At 48.4% G+C, this 10,290-nt stretch overlaps 1 non-coding gene across 1 annotated transcript; it reads right to left on the bottom strand.

The window, feature by feature from the left end:
- Positions 1-9,653: 9,653 nt before the first annotated feature.
- Positions 9,654-9,739, bottom strand: TRNAR-UCG (transfer RNA arginine (anticodon UCG)). The gene has a single exon. It is a non-coding gene; the product is annotated as a tRNA-Arg (tRNA).
- Positions 9,740-10,290: the final 551 nt, after the last annotated feature.

Genomic DNA, 10,290 nt, shown 5'->3' with positions numbered 1-10,290 from the left:
ATTATAGAATCCATGTTCCAAAGTATGACTCATATCCATTTTCCTGCTCACCAACCTGTGGATAAGTGTATACAATAAGTGTAAAATTGTGCTTTTGGGTGGAGATCGACCCCTCCAGCTTCTGCTTTTTGAGGATCTTCCAGAAACTCTTCATCAATGGGACTACAAGAGTGGTTTCGTACTGGCCCAACTGAGATTTCATTCTTTCCAGGCGATAGAAATCTTTTTCTATCTTCTTTGGCTTTATTTGCTTCCTTACATTCTTCTGGGCCCTTGGTGGTCCTATTTCAGGACATCTGACTGTTTACAGATTCTTTTCAGTTCTGCCACTGCAGTTGCTCACAATTCACTCCAAGGGCACAGTCTTCATGGATTGATTTTCATGAAAGTTCCTTCTTTTCATACAGGCAGCAAATAAAGAAAGGGCTTTTCCTCAGATTGAGGAATCCTGAGTCTGAATCTCTCCCGAGTGACAAGGAGAAAGAGCATCTGACTCAACCTTTGGCTTAAAAAGTCACTTCTGAATTGGAACCCAAACTGCACGTGAACTTCCCCAAATGGCTGGAAACATGAGCACTGTGCAGGCATCCCAAAGCCCCCTCCCATTTCCCTCCACCCAGGTTCTTGGGATCTGGTCTTCTTTAACCAACTTATCTGCCTCTGTAGGCATTCTGCTGCTAGGTAACACCCTCTGGTATCTTTCTCAATTATGTGATAATATCTCTTCATGAATGTTCTGACAAGTTCATGAATAAGTTTAAGAAGCACAAGCTCCGAGAATACCCACAAAATAACGACGGATGCCACAAGCCACAAAATCATCAGTCTCATTCTTTCATAGCCATACCCTGAGCATATTTTTTTTTTTTTGAGGCAGTAGAAGTTGTCAGGAAATTTCTAGAAGTTGGGATGCCTCCATTGTCCCTTCAAGTTACCCTGTGTGGGCAGTAGACCGCTTACCCAACCACAGGCCCACAGCTGGAATTCTTGTAAAGCAGTGATATGCCGCACGAACGTGTACATGTGGACATAAAATGAATCAATTTTTAAGGGCCAAAGAGAAATATCACCCATAATTCCACTGTCATAAAACGACGAACAGTAACACTTGGGCATCTCTCTTTTCAACATTGTCTACTGTGTCCTTCCCAATATCGGGGAATAGCATGACATTTTTTTCTTTTCTTGTGAATTTCACAGGCAAAAACTCTTTTCCCAACATTTCTGCTGCTTTGACTGTTGGTGAGACTGGATATTTCTTATACACCGGGTACTAGTTCCATTCCTCTTGTTCACGTCCCATGCCCATTCGCACATTTTTTTGTGCCTGTAGCGCTCGTTCAATAAAGATTTAGGAAAAAATCTTTGAATAATACTGTATCTTATGTATTATAATGTGAAATAAAGACCCACACAATTATTTTATTTTATTTTATTTTATTTTATTTTATTTTATTTTATTTTATTACCAGCTCAGACCTCCTACCTTTCGACAGAACTAGAATCCCTACTTCCCTAGTTCTTCTGGGGTTGGAACTCCCAAAATTCTTGTCCTCCCCCCACCCCCCACCCAGCTTGCCCTCACAAGCTTTAGATCCTTCCCTCTGGGGCTTCTATTTAATGTAAAGAGAAGCCCACATAACATTTTGACCTTTTTCCTGCTTCGGATTCTGTGTCTCTCTCTCTCTTTCTGCTCCTCCCCCTGCTCACACTCTGCCTCTCTCTCTCTCTCTCTCTCTCAAAAATAAATAAACATTGGGGCGCCTGGGTGGCGCAGTGGGTTGAGCGTCCGACTTCAGCCAGGTCACGATCTCGCGGTCCGGGAGTTCGAGCCCCGCGTCGGGCTCTGGGCTGATGGCTCAGAGCCTGGAGCCTGTTTCCGATTCTGTGTCTCCCTCTCTCTCTGCCCCTCCTCCGTTCATGCTCTGTTTCTCTCTGTCCCCCAAAAATAAATAAACGTTGAAAAAAAAATTAAAAATAAATAAATAAATAAATAAACATTAAAAAAAATTTTGAGCTTTTTTTGCAGCTTTGAAACAAAGGCTCCTATCTCTTCTATTTAGCATTTGTTCACTCAGTACATATTTATGGTGCCAAAATGTGCCAGGCACAGTTCCCAGGGTTGGGAGTAAGGGAAGTCCATGCCCCGGTGGAATTTGCAGTATGAGGGAGGGGTGGGGTGGGGAGAGAAACAATTGACAGACAAACAAATGAATGTGCAATGCAACATAATGTCTGATAAGCTCTGAAGAAAAATAGAGCAGGATGGGTAAGGATTGACCTGGAAAACAGGGGTGATGAGAATGATATTGATCAGAATCATACATTCCACTTTGCCTCATATTATGATCAGCACAGCCATCTCGACTGTCCTTTCTTCCTGCTGTTCTACACACACACACACACACACACACACACACACACACACACAGGTGACCTCCGAGAACAGGGACAGGGTCAGTCTCATCTTTGCATGGCCGCAAAGCCTCAGAAGGCACCTGTGCATGATGGACACAATTTTATTAAAACAAAGAAAATCTTTTCAGGGCGTGTCCATTAATTCAACGTGACCAAAGAGCAATTCCTGGACATTTCTCGAATCTTTGGGAGGTGTCCCCTGCCCTTGGGCAGCCTCTGTCTACCTGGTCAGTAATTTCTGGGGCTTTCCCAATGGCAGTTCACGCTTATGCAATATTTGCTCGATGCTACTCCGCGAGATGACATTTGAGGCCTCGGAGGACTTCTCTCCATTCGTTTCGTTGGGTTTCCAATCTGCGTGTAACACACAGCTCCATCCATGGTGCCAACAAACATTGACTCTGTGTCTCATCAGAAGGCAATCTTGGACTCCCACGCAGTCCCACAAATGCTTCTGACTCTAATAACCCATCATTAAACGCCAGGCCACGTGGGAGGCCCTGGAGGCCAGGCAGGGAGGGCGCATCACTTCTAAGAAAAAGGGGCCCCTTTCACCGTCCGTGATAAAATGCCAAATTTGGCAAAATAAAACTAAGAGCCTTTGTTGCAAAGCTGCAAAACAAACAAACAAACAAACAAACAAACAAAAACAAAAAACTCACACTTTTATGTGTGTTTCTGTTTACATTAAATAAGCAGCCAGCCCCATTTTTCTTTGGAGGAAGGTGTCTTAGGATGGGCAGCAAGGAGGAGACACGGTAGGGCTGAAGTTTGGCTCTGACCTGGCCCTTGACCGAGCTAGTGAGACTCTTCGGCCAGCCACGGAAGAGAAAGTGAAACCTCAAAGATCTGGCTGTCTCAGATCAAAGCCACGAACATGAGACAGCATTATGGAAAAAACACTTTAAGATAAAACCCTGCTAATGCGGTTTCTGATGAAAAGGGTGATGGTTCTAGCCAGAGGCTGCTTTAATAAGATCAAACAACCTATAAATGGAGGACTGAGGTGAAAATTGGGTTCTCAACCTGCAGAAATAATCGTGGAGGTGTGTTTGGTGTTTTATCGCTAAACGATGTATGCACACCCTTTATTCAGATGACTCTCTAATACCTCCGAGAGCCTGGCATCGTTATTTTGTAGGCTGAATCTCTGAAGTTTATCCGTCTAGCCGTTGTGAGCTGAATCGTATCCCCTCAAATTCATACATCGGTGTCCTAATTCCCAGTACCTCAGAACGTGACTCTATTTGAAGAGCGGGTCTATAAAGGTGAATAATTTAAAATGAGGTCACTGGGGGGCACCTGGCTGACTCATTTGGTTAAGCGTCCGGCTCTTGATTTCAGCTCAGGTCATGATCTCATGGTCGTGAGATTGTACTCCGGGTCAGGCTCTGCACTGTCAGCACAGAGCCCGCTTGGGATTCCCTCTCCCTGTCTCTCTGCCCCTCCCCCATTGTCTCTCTCTCCCTCTCTCTCTCTCTCTCTCTCTCTCAAAAATAAGTAAACAAACTTTCAAAAAATAAAATAAAAATAAAATGAGGTCATTGGGTAGATCCTAACTCAATATGACTGTGTCTTTATAAGAAGAGATTAGGACACAGAGAAGCATGGAAGGACGACCATATGAGGACACACAGAGAAGACAACCATCCACAACCACGGATCGGGACCTCAGAAGACACCAAATCACCTGGCACCTGATGTGGGACTTCCAGCCTCTAGAACTAAGAAAATAAATGTCTGTGGGTCAAGCCCCTCCCCCCTCACCAGTCCATGGTAATTTGCTATGGCCGCTGAGCAAAAACTCCAACAAGGTCCCCCAGGGCTGGAGTGGGTGTCTGCTGTTCTGATGAAGGCCCTTCAGCTGCTGCACACCTGGGTCGTATGCTGAGATGGCTTCAGTAGACAGCAGGGAGGTCCAGGGCCACCCGCTCCTCCTCCTTGCTCTCACTGCACCTCACTTTCCCATCCATTTCCATCCCCTTCCCTTTCCCCCTCCTCCACAAGGGGCTCCATGCATGCTGCGCCTCTGCAGAATGCACACTGTGTTTCGCCGAAGCCCCTATGACTGGTATTACTTATTTCATTATGTTTCTGACTCTTTTCCTTCAGGACAATTTTTAAGCCCAATCCTCTTGCAGGATGAATATAACTTGTTACTTGCCATTGCTGCCCGAACTTCTGAAAAGGTTTTTATTCTGCCTTTGCACTTGATGGATAGTTTGTGTGGGTATAGAATTCCACATAGAAAATTATCTTCCTCCATAGCAATCTTCTAGTTCCCAAAGTTCCTGCTGGGAAAGCCAAAGCCATCTGAGGGCTGATTCTTTATGTGTTGCCTTCTTTTCTCCTTCTGGAACCCTGAACAATATTCTTTTTGACATAGTGGTTCTGAAATTTCACAAAATATGCTTTAGTGTGGGTCTACTTTTATCCATTATACTGAACCTTTACAATCTGCATGCCAGTACCCTTCATTTCTTAAAAAGTTTCCTGAATTGTGTTTTAAAGACATCTTGTGTGTCGTCTCCTTCCGGAATGTCCACCATCTGAACACAGCACCTCCTGGACTGAGCTTCTCATTTCTTGTATTTTCTCCCTTTCTTCTCTCTTTGTCAATTTCCAATAGAGTTTTTCCACCACAAGGTCCAATCCTTCTACTTAGTCTTTCATTTCCGCTATCATGTTGTTACTTCCTCAAAGCTTGATAGGTTGTTGTTGGCCAAATGTTTTTTTTATAGTACCCCAGTTTTGACTTTCGTAGAACAAAACTCTTTGCCCTCTGAAGAGGTTAACAGTAGGCATAGTCTCTGTGTCCTCCAGGTTTAAAATTTTTTTCACTGGGATATAATTCACATACCACAAAAATCACCCTTTCAAAGTATACATAATGGTTTCTTTCTCACAGAGTGTGCAACCATTGATCTGCTTTTTGTCCGTATCGATTTGTCTATCCCACACATTTCATGTCAATGGAATCGTATAATATGTGCCTGTTTGCATCTGGCTTCTTAGAATGATGTTTTCAAGGTTCATCCATCGCCGCATGAGTCAGTGCTTTATTCCTTTTTATGGATGTGTGATATTCCATTGTACGTACACATCACATTTTATTTTCCCGTTCATCAGTGCATGAATATTTGGGTTCTCTCTATCTTTTGGCTATGGTGAAAAATGCTGCTATGAACATCCACGGGCAAGTTTTTGTGCAAACATATGTTTCCATCTCTCTTGGGTTGATACCTGGAAGTAGGACCGCTGGGTCACGTGATAATGCTCTGTTTAACTGTTTGAGAAACGGCCAGAATGTTTTCCAAAGCACTGGTGCCATCTTACCTTCACGCCAGTAGCGTGGGGGGGGGGGGGGGCTGGTATCTCCACATCCTCTGCAACACTTGTTACAGTACCTGTCTCCATTGTAGCTATCCCAGCAGCTGCGAAGTGGCATCTCAATGTGTGTTTTTTTCAAATCGCGGCAAAATGTACGCAACATAGAATGTGTCGTTTTAACAATCATAAAGTGTTGTGCTACCGTCACCAGCATCCTTCTCCAGAGCTCCTTCATCTTCCCAAACTGAAACCGTGTACCCATTACTGGAACTCCCGAACTCCCCATCCTCACTCCCCCAGCCCCCCGTAACCTCCACCCTGCCTCCTATCTCTGTGCATCTGACTACTCCGGGGGGCCTCCTACAGATGGAATCGCATAGCACTTGTCCGGCTCATTGCCCTCCGCATCATGTCCTCGAGGCTCGTGCATGTTATGGCCTGTGTCAGATTGCCTTCCTTTTTAAGGCTGAATAATGTTCCATGGCGCGGATGGACTGCACTATGCTTGCCCGTTTGTCCATCAATTGCATTCAGGTTGTTTCCACCTTCCGGCTATTGTGAATAGCGCTGTGAGAACATGGATGTAACAACACAGTTTTAATTAATACTTCCCTGCGGCGCCTGGGTGGCGCAGTCGGTTAAGCGTCCGACTTCAGCCAGGTCACGATCTCGCGGTCCGCAAGTTCGAGCCCTGCGTCGGGCCCTGGGCTGATGGCTTGGAGCCTGGAGCCTGTTTCCGATTCTGTGTCTCCCTCTCTCTCTGCCCCTCCCCCGTTCATGCTCTGTCTCTCTCTGTCCCAAAAATAAAGAAACGTTGAAAAAAAATGTTAAAATAAAATAAAATAATTAATACTTCCCTGATGGCTGATGATAACAAACTGTGCGGGGTGTGTGTGTGTGTGTGTGTGTGTGTGTGTGTGTGTGCGCGCGCGCGCGCACGCGCTATTAAATGTATTTTTGTCTTTTGGGTTCATCATTCTTCACAGATACTTGATAGTCAATCCTTGGCTACCTTGGGCTTCTGCTCATTTTTATTCCACGGAAACGAGAAAGCGGATTGAAGCCTCTCCACATCTGCACAGGGGCCACCCTTGGGGCCCGTCCACCGAGAGCTCCCCTACAACGTGACCTGGCTGTGCCATTCGTTAGGGGACCGCTGCTGTAATTTCCTTTGGGCCTTTCTTTTGGAGCAGGGAGGATGCTTCACCTTATTGCCTGGAAGATGAAAGTCTGGCTGCCAGCTGAGGAGCCCGGGGCTCTGCACCCGGCTGGGTGCTTCTTTCCTCAATGCGCCTGTTTTCTGCTGAGTCTCACCTGCCACTGTGCCCAAGGCCCCTCATTAGAGCAGCTCTAGTCACAGCTCTCTGGAGGGTCAACCTTTAAGTCCACTGAGGCTGGATGAACGCTCCAGGGAGGGACCCAGCTGCTTCTGAGGCAACCTATACCCCATCATCCCTAATCAGACCCTTCCCACCCTTCTGTCCAGATGTACCACCTCCTGACCATCCACGTTCTGGACTGCCGGTGAGGGATTTGGCTTTCTTGAGCTTGGCCCAGCCCAGGACCATCCCCCTGTGCCCAAGCCTTCACAAGCCACTGTTGCTGTCTCTGTTAGTCTCCCCATCCATCCTGGGGGGTTATGACTTAAAACAAAAATCTCCTTGGGGAGCCTGGGTGGCTCAGTCAGTTAAGCGTCCACCTTCGGCCCAGGTCATGATCTCGCAGTCGGTGGGTTCCAGCCCCGCATCAGGCTCTGTCCCGACAGCTCGGAGCCTGGAGCCTGCTTCGGATTCTGTGTCTCCCTCTCTCTCCGCCCCACCCCTGCCTGTGCTCTGTTTCTGTCTTTCAAAAATGAATACACGTTAAAAAAAATTTTTTTAAATCTCCTTATTGAGGATGGATAAGCGATTTCCATCTTTGCCAAATTTACCTGACGCCTTCACAGTGATGCCTCTGCTTTAGCATGCTGCTTCCCGCTTTACACAAAAGTCTCCTTTAATCCTTACGAGAGCCTCGGGGTGAGGGGTGCTCTAGTGACCCCCAAGTCACAGAGGAACAAACTGAAACTCAGGAAGTTTCAGTAACAAGCCCATAGCTACACACGAGTGATGTGCAGCTGAGATCTGTACCCTGACAGCTGCCTGCGGATGCCCCACTTCAACACTGAGCAAAACCCAGTAGTTATTGTCCCTTATGCACGGCGAGGCTCTGCCCCAAGGATGTCACAAAGCCAGGCCCACCCTTGGGGACCAGGTGTAGGAGGGAGGGGGGCCCAACTGCAACCCTGCCCCCGAAAAGAGGCAGGGCACTGGATGTGGAGAGATACCACAGTGGTGCCCGGGGCTGGGACTCCACCAGTGGGTTAAACAGGACAGGCGTCTACTCCACCCACACTGGCGGCCAAGGAGACCTATGGCTGCTAAAACTTGGGGACACTGCTTTGGAAGATTCTGTGACTTGTGTTGTATCTGGTTCTCAGCCCCCCTCTGTTGGAATCCCTTCTCGGGAACAATTCACAGCCAGAGGTAAATGGTGGAGGTCACAGGTTTCACCTTCAACGGCCTTTATTCATCCAGGAATCGTGGCACGTTGGCCCCAGGAGAGACTTGCAACACCTTCTGGATCAACATGTCCATGTTCGTCTTGGAGGAACTCAGAGGCCAAGTGTAGACCCAAGGCTCACAGCTGGTGAGGGCTTCTGTGGGGCAGGAGGAAGGTGTGGGGGGGGTGGGTGGGGACCGCATGTGACCCGGCAGCACTCGGGCTGACAGGCAAGTTACACAGAGTCAGCCCCCCCACGACCTCCAACCATAAGTCAGTGGGAAGATGCGGTGACGACGGCCGGCACCCCGAGCCTGCAGGGGCTGTGCTCTGGCCTGAACTGTGTCCCTCCCAGGGGACCTGTGCCTTAGACTGTGACCTTATTTGGACTTTTTGCAGTTATAATTGGTTAAATGAAGAAGAGATCTTGCCTGATCAGAGTGGGCCCTTCGTCCAGTGTGACTGGTGTCCCTCCCAGGAGAGGAAAGGAGGCTGGGAGTCAGAGAGGCAGGGAGGAGGCCGGGAGCAGATAGAGGCTGGGGTGACACAGCCAGAAGCCATGGGACACCAGCGACTGAAAGAGGCAAGGGAGGGTCCTCTCCTCCAGGGTCAGGGTCAGGGGGCACAGCCCTGCCGACACCTTCACTTCAGGCCTCTGGCCTCCCGAACTGTGAGTCTACAGCACTGGGTTCCGGCAGCCCCCCAACTCCCAGAGCTTCCCCATCACGTCACCGGGAAAAGCCTTGGGACGGCTGCTGCCCTGCGTGGCGTCCTCTGTCCTCGTCCTCATTTTCATTCCTCTCTTTAAAAGTACCGGCTTCCAGGCCCCGGTCGGTGGGTTGAATTTGGATATTCTCTCCATGGGCACTCACATCCCCAGCTTGGTCCAGCCGTCTGTCCACCTGTTCTCCATGGCTCAGGAGGCGGCAGGGCTGGGGGTGAAGGTGGGGGGGCTGGGGGAGGCCACCCAGAAGGAACGGGGGCCACCTATAGAAGATGCTGTCATGGGGGACGTGCCCTCGCACAGCCCGGTGTGGACTGGGGCGAGAGAAAACACTGGCTGGTCCCCCTGACCTGCAGCCAAAGGCGGGTGCAACAGAGCCCCCTACTCACACCCAACCTGAAGGACAACGTCGTGAGCTGGAGGGGGAAGGTCAGAGGTGAGAACATGGCAGTGCCGTTGGGCTAGGGATAAGCAGAAAGAAAGGGAAATTGAGTCTCCCTTATTTAAGTTCTTTTTATTTTAGACTTTTTTTTAATGTTTATTTATTTTTGAGAGAAACAGAGTATGAGTGGGAGAGGGGCAGAGAGAGAAGGAGACACAGAATCGGAAGCAGGCTCCAGGATCCGAGCTGTCAGCACAGAGCCCAACGTGGGGCTCGAACCCACGAACTGTGAGATCATTGACCTGAGCCGAAGTCAGGAGCTCAACCGACTGAGCCACCCAGGCGCCCCTCCCTTATTTAAGTTCTAAAGGTCATATCTGCTGATTCAAATAATTAGGGTTATATAGAAGTGTATAAAGTCAGAACAGACATGCCCCTGCCTCTGCTTCTCCCCCAAACCTTCCCTCCGTTCAGAGGCCTCAGAAGCAACTATTCTGAGCATGTGCTGAATACACTTAGCAGAACATGTTTGGTCGCCCACACAAACATGCCCTGTCATTGTTTTGTTTCGCTTCGCTTTACTTTTTTATTTTTCTTAAGTAGGCTTCATGCCCAGCATCGAGCCCAAGGTGGGGCTTGAACTCATGACCCTGAGATCAAGACCTGAGCTGAGATCAAGAGTCCGACGCTTAGCCGACTGAGCCACCCAGGTGCCCCACGTCGTGTCACTTTAAAAACATCACATTTGATGACCCGGTTCCTCACTCACCAGTCCATCATCGTCACCTTTCCACATCAACACATGAGATTTCTCTCAGCTAGTGACTGGAACCGTCTCAGAGCAGCAGCTCTGTAGGGCGCCTGGGTGGCTCAGTCGGTTAAGTGTCCAACTCCT

This window comes from Herpailurus yagouaroundi, unplaced genomic scaffold (assembly GCF_014898765.1).
Source record: "Herpailurus yagouaroundi ecotype Mexico unplaced genomic scaffold, PumYag 162, whole genome shotgun sequence".
NCBI lineage: Eukaryota > Metazoa > Chordata > Mammalia > Carnivora > Felidae > Herpailurus > Herpailurus yagouaroundi.
The sequence above is the reverse complement of the archived record's forward strand: the minus strand, read 5'-3'. Positions and strand labels throughout refer to the sequence as shown.